Source organism: Cryptotermes secundus, unplaced genomic scaffold (assembly GCF_002891405.2).
Source record: "Cryptotermes secundus unplaced genomic scaffold, Csec_1.0 scaffold696, whole genome shotgun sequence".
In the NCBI taxonomy this organism is placed as follows: domain Eukaryota; kingdom Metazoa; phylum Arthropoda; class Insecta; order Blattodea; family Kalotermitidae; genus Cryptotermes; species Cryptotermes secundus.
In genome coordinates this window covers 605,416-611,418 of record NW_019734322.1, presented here as the reverse complement: position 1 = coordinate 611,418, position 6,003 = coordinate 605,416, and positions in this window count along the sequence as shown.

Genomic DNA, 6,003 nt, shown 5'->3' with positions numbered 1-6,003 from the left:
CTGCGATTTTCTGATAAACGTCTCTAATGATGTTCATTCATGGTATATCCACCAACAATAAAAACACAGAATTTTCATTTTCTCGTAAACGGCTCTATCAATTGTGATTACATTTTAATCATATAGAGACCAAACTATTCTAAATCTAAGAGATTCTGACAATGGTTTCTCTGCTTAGGCTCACCAGTCATAAAATATTTGCCTTAAAACTGGCTCTAGCGATTTCGATTAAATTTCGCAAATTTCTGGTACCGATGTTCCCAAATGAAACTTCACTGGTCATGTTTTCCAGAAAGGAAACAGTGTTCTGTCTAAGGGTTATTACTACGAACTTAAAACACTGTTTATATTTGCAATAGATACTCTTTCTGACGGAGGGTATGCGGTAGCGTAGTTGGTTGAGGCACTATGCTACAAACCGGAAGGTCGCGGGTTCGAGTTCCGATGAGGTGGATTTTTTCAATTTACCTAATCCTTCCAGCCGCACTATGGCCCTGGGGTCGACTCAGCCTCTAACAGAAATTACCAGGGACCTTCCTGGAGGTAAAGGGCGGCCGGCGCTTAAGTCTGACAACCTTACCGCCATCTGTGAGCCGATTGTCTAGAAGATGTGGGAGCCTCAACCTCTCACAACCCTATGGGCCTTCGTTGCCTTTTGCAGAGATACCTTTAACCTTTTACTCTTTCTAAGTACCATGAATCTTCCTGGGAAAAAAGCGGCCATCAGGTAAGGCTGATAAGCTTACCGCCATCTGTGAGCTGACTGTCTAGAAAATGTGGGAGCCTCGACGTCTCACAACCTTATGGGCCTCCACGGCTTGTTACAGGGATAGCTTTTCCTTTATATATACGAGTATATATGCCGGTCACGGTAGCCGAGCGGTCTAAGGCATGCACTGTCGTCGCTCGTTCGGAAGCCGGGATCGTGGGTTCGAATCCCACTCAGGGCATGGATTTTTGTGTGCGTTTTTCTGTGTCTGTCTGTAGGTAGAGGCCTTGCGACGAGCTGATCACTCGCCCAAGGAGTCCTAGTAAACCGAAGTGAAACGGAGAGTTTCATGGAGGTAGGCCTTGGCCCAAAATTGGGGCTGTAGCGCCACTGAAATATATATATATATATATATACGGCTGTTACTGGTCAGGGGTACGTGAGAAAGAAAGTGAAATATCTTTACACCGATTCTTACTCCTTTTGTTATTTATTCTTTGCGATTTTCTGTGAAACAAAAACGGAAGATGATTTACCTTTTATGTTGATGTTTTAATTTGTACCTGTAGTTCGAAAACTCAAGTCCCTGTTGCGAGCAAAGAACGCTAATTCAATATATTTGCGAACAAAGCAGGAAGACGAGAATCTTTGGGAAAGTGGTAGAATTACACAACGAGAAGGCAGAAAAATTGTAGTCGGAAAGAGACTACTTGAGAAGTCCACGCGTAGATGGAAGAAAAACATTGAATAGCTCTTAAAGGTAGTGTGACATGGAGTGGACTCAGCTGACTTTTAATTATGGTCTTATCTCAGGTTCTTGTGAACACGATAATGAGCCTTCCGGTTCCACGTATGACGGAGAATTTCTTGACCAGATGAGTAAACATCAGCTTCTCAAAAATGAACCTGCACTTTGCAGCTATTATGAGTTTCACAATATGTACTCTTCACTTCATTCTGTTAGTGTGATGAAGTCAAGAGGGATGAAATGAGCGGATATTTACTGCGAATACATACGAAACGCGTACTAGAGAAACTTTTAGGAAGAAATCGTTTGGGAGACCTGTATGAACACATCAATATATAGAACATGGTTCTATATATTGATATGTTGTTCAGCCGCGATCTTGTGATGAATAATCAAGTTTCATGACAGCAAATTTCTCTGTCATCTGATTAAATACCTGCTGCTGAACAAAGCAGTTCGTTGCACGATCAGCTATGAAATATATTAATTGTGGTACATTGCCTGCCTCGCGGAAGTGGATTTACCTCAGATATTTTTCTATCTTGTTGGATTCCATCCTCACCGTCATATCATATCACACTCCACCAAAGAGAAAAGAAGTTCAGCATGCGAAAGTGCTACAAAATAGATGATAACTTTGAACCGATTCTGAACAGCTGTGGAAGAAACATGTATGAAAAGGCCCTCCCTTTGGCGTGATACATCTTAGGATTAAGATTTTGTGTCGCTAAAGCTGAAATCAGAAGACGGTTCTGGAACAGATGTGTTTCTGAGATGGCCTTTTTATTGTTATTCACAAGAAGGGCGATAAACCGAGTGTAGTAATTATCGGAGAACATCACTGCTATCGACTTCTCACAAAATTTCATCTAATATTCTCCTCTCAAGGTTGAGTCCATGCATAGATGAAATTATTGGGGGTCATCAGTGCGGATTTAGAAGTAACAGATCAAGTACTGATCAGATCTCCTGCATTCGTCAGATACTGGAGAAAAAATTGGAGTACAATGAGACATTACATCAACTATTCATAGACTTCAAGAAAGCCTATGATTCATTTAAGGGGGAATTATTGTACAATATTCTGATTGAGTCTGGGGGACCATAAAAGAAGTTAAGCTGATTAAAATGTGTTTAAATGAAACGTATAATAAAGTCCATATAGGTAAATATTTCTCTGAAATTTTTCCTATCCAGAATGGTCTAAAACAAGGTAATGCTTTATCGCCACTGCTTTTCAAATTTGCTTACGAATATGCTATTAGGAAGGTACAAGAAAACCAGGTGGGACTGAAATCAAACGGGACACATCAACTGTTGGTCTACGCTGATAATGTGAATTTATTGGGTGATAATATGGATACCATAAAGACAAACACAAAACATTAATTGACGCAAGTAATTAGGTTGGTCTAAAAGTAAACACTGAGAAAATTAAGTATATGTTACTGTCTCGTCACCAAAATGCAGGGAAAAATCATGACATAAAAGATGTTTTGAAAGTGTGGCACAGTTCAGATATTGAGGAACGACTATAATAAATCAAAACCTGATTCAGGAGGAAATTAAGAGGAGACTGAACTCGGGTAAGGCTTGCTACCATTCAGTTCATAACTTCTTGTCTTCTCGTCTGCTGTCTAAAAACATAAAAATCATAATATACAAAACTATAATTTTTCCTGTGGTTCTGTATGGATGTAGAATTTGGTCTCTGACATTAAGGGAGGAATATAGACTGAGGGTGTTCGAGAACAGGGTGCTGAGGAGAAGTTGGAGAAAACTGCATAATGAGGAGCTTCATAACTCATACCCGAACCACTCAGCGCTGCAGCCCTTGGTGAGCCTTAGCCTCCTCTACAACCAGCCTCCACTGCTCTCTATTCCTCATCTTCTCTATCCAAATTTACCTTTATCTCTTTTTTTTTCCTTGGCACTACAGCCCCAGTGGGCCTAGGCCTACCTCCATGAACTTCTCCGTTCACTTCGGTGTTTCTATATCTTATACATTCGGTAGGACTCCTTGGGCGTATGATCAGCCCGTCGCAAGGCCTCTACCTGTACACAAACACAGAAAAACGCACACACACACACACAAACTAAACATCCATGCTCTGAGTGGGATTCAAACCCACGATCCCGGCTTCCGAGCGGGCGAAGACAGTGCCTTAGACCGCTAGGCTACCGTAACGGCATCTTCCCTGCTTTACTCTTCACAAACTTACTATTCACAAACGATTGGGAAGAAGAGGAACGCATATAGGATATGAAGTACGGCGTTTTCCATGGGGTCTGTGCAGAGTGTTTATAAGAGAAGTGAATGCAGAAGCACGTTCAGTTCAGGGCAGTTACCAGTGACACGTAAGCTGGAGGAATGAGTACAGAAGAGTATTTAGTTCCGAGATTCAAGAGTGACTGAAGACGAAATAACAAGAAGACTTAGCGATTTGATGTGCTAGTTTCTGTGTTGAGATCCGTTGCCAGGAGACGACTAGTGAAGACTAGGAATCCTAATGCGTGTGCAGCGGTGAACTGGAAAGTGTGTAAATCAGCGATAGCGCTGTATAATTGTAATTAAGAGAGAGTGTGTAACCGAAGTGCTAATAAAGCCAATCATCCGAACTAGAACCCGTTATTTTCGTCACGCGTACCACCCTACAAGTGACACAATTATCATCGCCTTCTAAATTATAGCTTTGACTTTTCTTATTACGTGTATTACTGTTTTATTATTGTCATCATTATCTTTACTCAGATGTCACAAGTTGCCTTGTTTTTTTTTTTTTACTTTGCTTGTGTTTCTTTCTTTCTTCCACTCGTGCTCATTTTGTAATTGGTACTGGGACTGTTGAATTAGTAAAGTAAAGTATCCCCATACCAGGCCGTGAAGGCCCATAGGGTTGTGAGACGTTGAGGGTCCCACATTATCTAAACAGTCGGCTCAAAGATGGCGGTAAGTTTGTCAGCCTTACGCGCCGGCCGCGCTTTACTCCCCAGGAAGATTATTTAATTAATTCCTGGTACTCATTTCTGTTAGAGGCTGAGTAAACACCAGGGCCTAGTGCGGCATATAACACAAACCACTTAGTGTCTTATCTCAGATAATATCATTGAGTCATGAAAGGGATATTATAGAATTTCGTGTTGATTTTTATATGTGTCACGAGACGTCAAGGCTTCCACATGTTCTAGATAATTCTTCTAGCTGCACTATGGCCCTGGGGTCGACAGCCCCTAACAGAACAGAGTATCATGAATCTTCCTGGGATAAAGAGCGCCAACTGTGAGCCGATTACCTAGAGAATTTGGGAGTCTCGACGTCTCTCAACTCTGTGGTCGTCCTCGGCCTGTTACAGGGATAGCTTTACGCAGTTTAACCATTAACATAAATAAATAACTGACTGACTGATTAATTAACTACATAATTAAATGAGTGACTAAGTCAACTATTTACTAGCTGCTAAGCTAATAACCGCCGGTCACGGTAGCCGAGAGGTCTAAGGCAATTACTGTCTTCGCTCGCTTGCAAACCGGGATCGTGGGTTCGAATCCCACTCAGGGCATGGATGTTTAGTTTGTGTGTGTGCGTTTTTCTGTGTTTGTGTACAGGTAGAGGCCTTGCGACGAGCTGATCACCCGCCCAAGGAGTCCTACCGAACGTGTAAGATCTAGAAAAACCGAAGTGAACGGAGAAGTTCATGGAGGTAGGCCTAGGCCCACTGGGGCTGTAGTGCCAAGGAAAAAAAAAAGCTAATAACCAAAGTATAAATTTCGAATCTAAATTACTTCCAACCACCTAACTGACTGGCTAACTGAATAACAAATTCTTACGTCAAAAGACTGATGATACACCGAACTATCTGATTAAAAAACTAAGATGTGGATTCCAGAATTAAGCCATGTATTTGCGAATATATTTAATAAGTAGTCGGGGACAGCTGACAAGATGATTTTCTCCAGCTTTGGTTTTGGGAAAGCTGGTATTATGCCCGGACCCTAAAAACAAGAATGCTACAATATTTTCACAGACTGATCTTGGACTTTCATTCTCAGATAGTTTGCTGTTGCTAACACCGGTAAGAAACTTCTGATTCCACTCAAGTGGGGATTTCCTTGACAACCAGGCAATTGATTATTCAAGGAAAGCTATTAACAGTACGCACGTAGTTAGTTTAGTTTATCGATCGGTCGGTCGGTCAGTCAACATATGCTTATAGAAGGCAATAACTAGGAATTATGTGAAAGGTGAGCAAACACATTCCNACACCACATATACACGGTGTCAAATCCCAGAAGGCTGCTTTCTTCACATTCCACTAATGTTGACGCACTTCTTAACAAACTTTAAATCTTTATTTATTCACCCTTAAGCCACAACTGAACTCCTGCAGCAGATTCTCCTTCCGTTTTCTTCTTTCTCGAAGAGATAAACCCTAACGAGACAGCCGAAGGACGCGACCTATGACCTTTCAACCCTACCTCATGAGTGGTGGTGAATCATGACTTCTACAAATATAATGACTGAGAGGTAACTACCCTTCTTTTATGA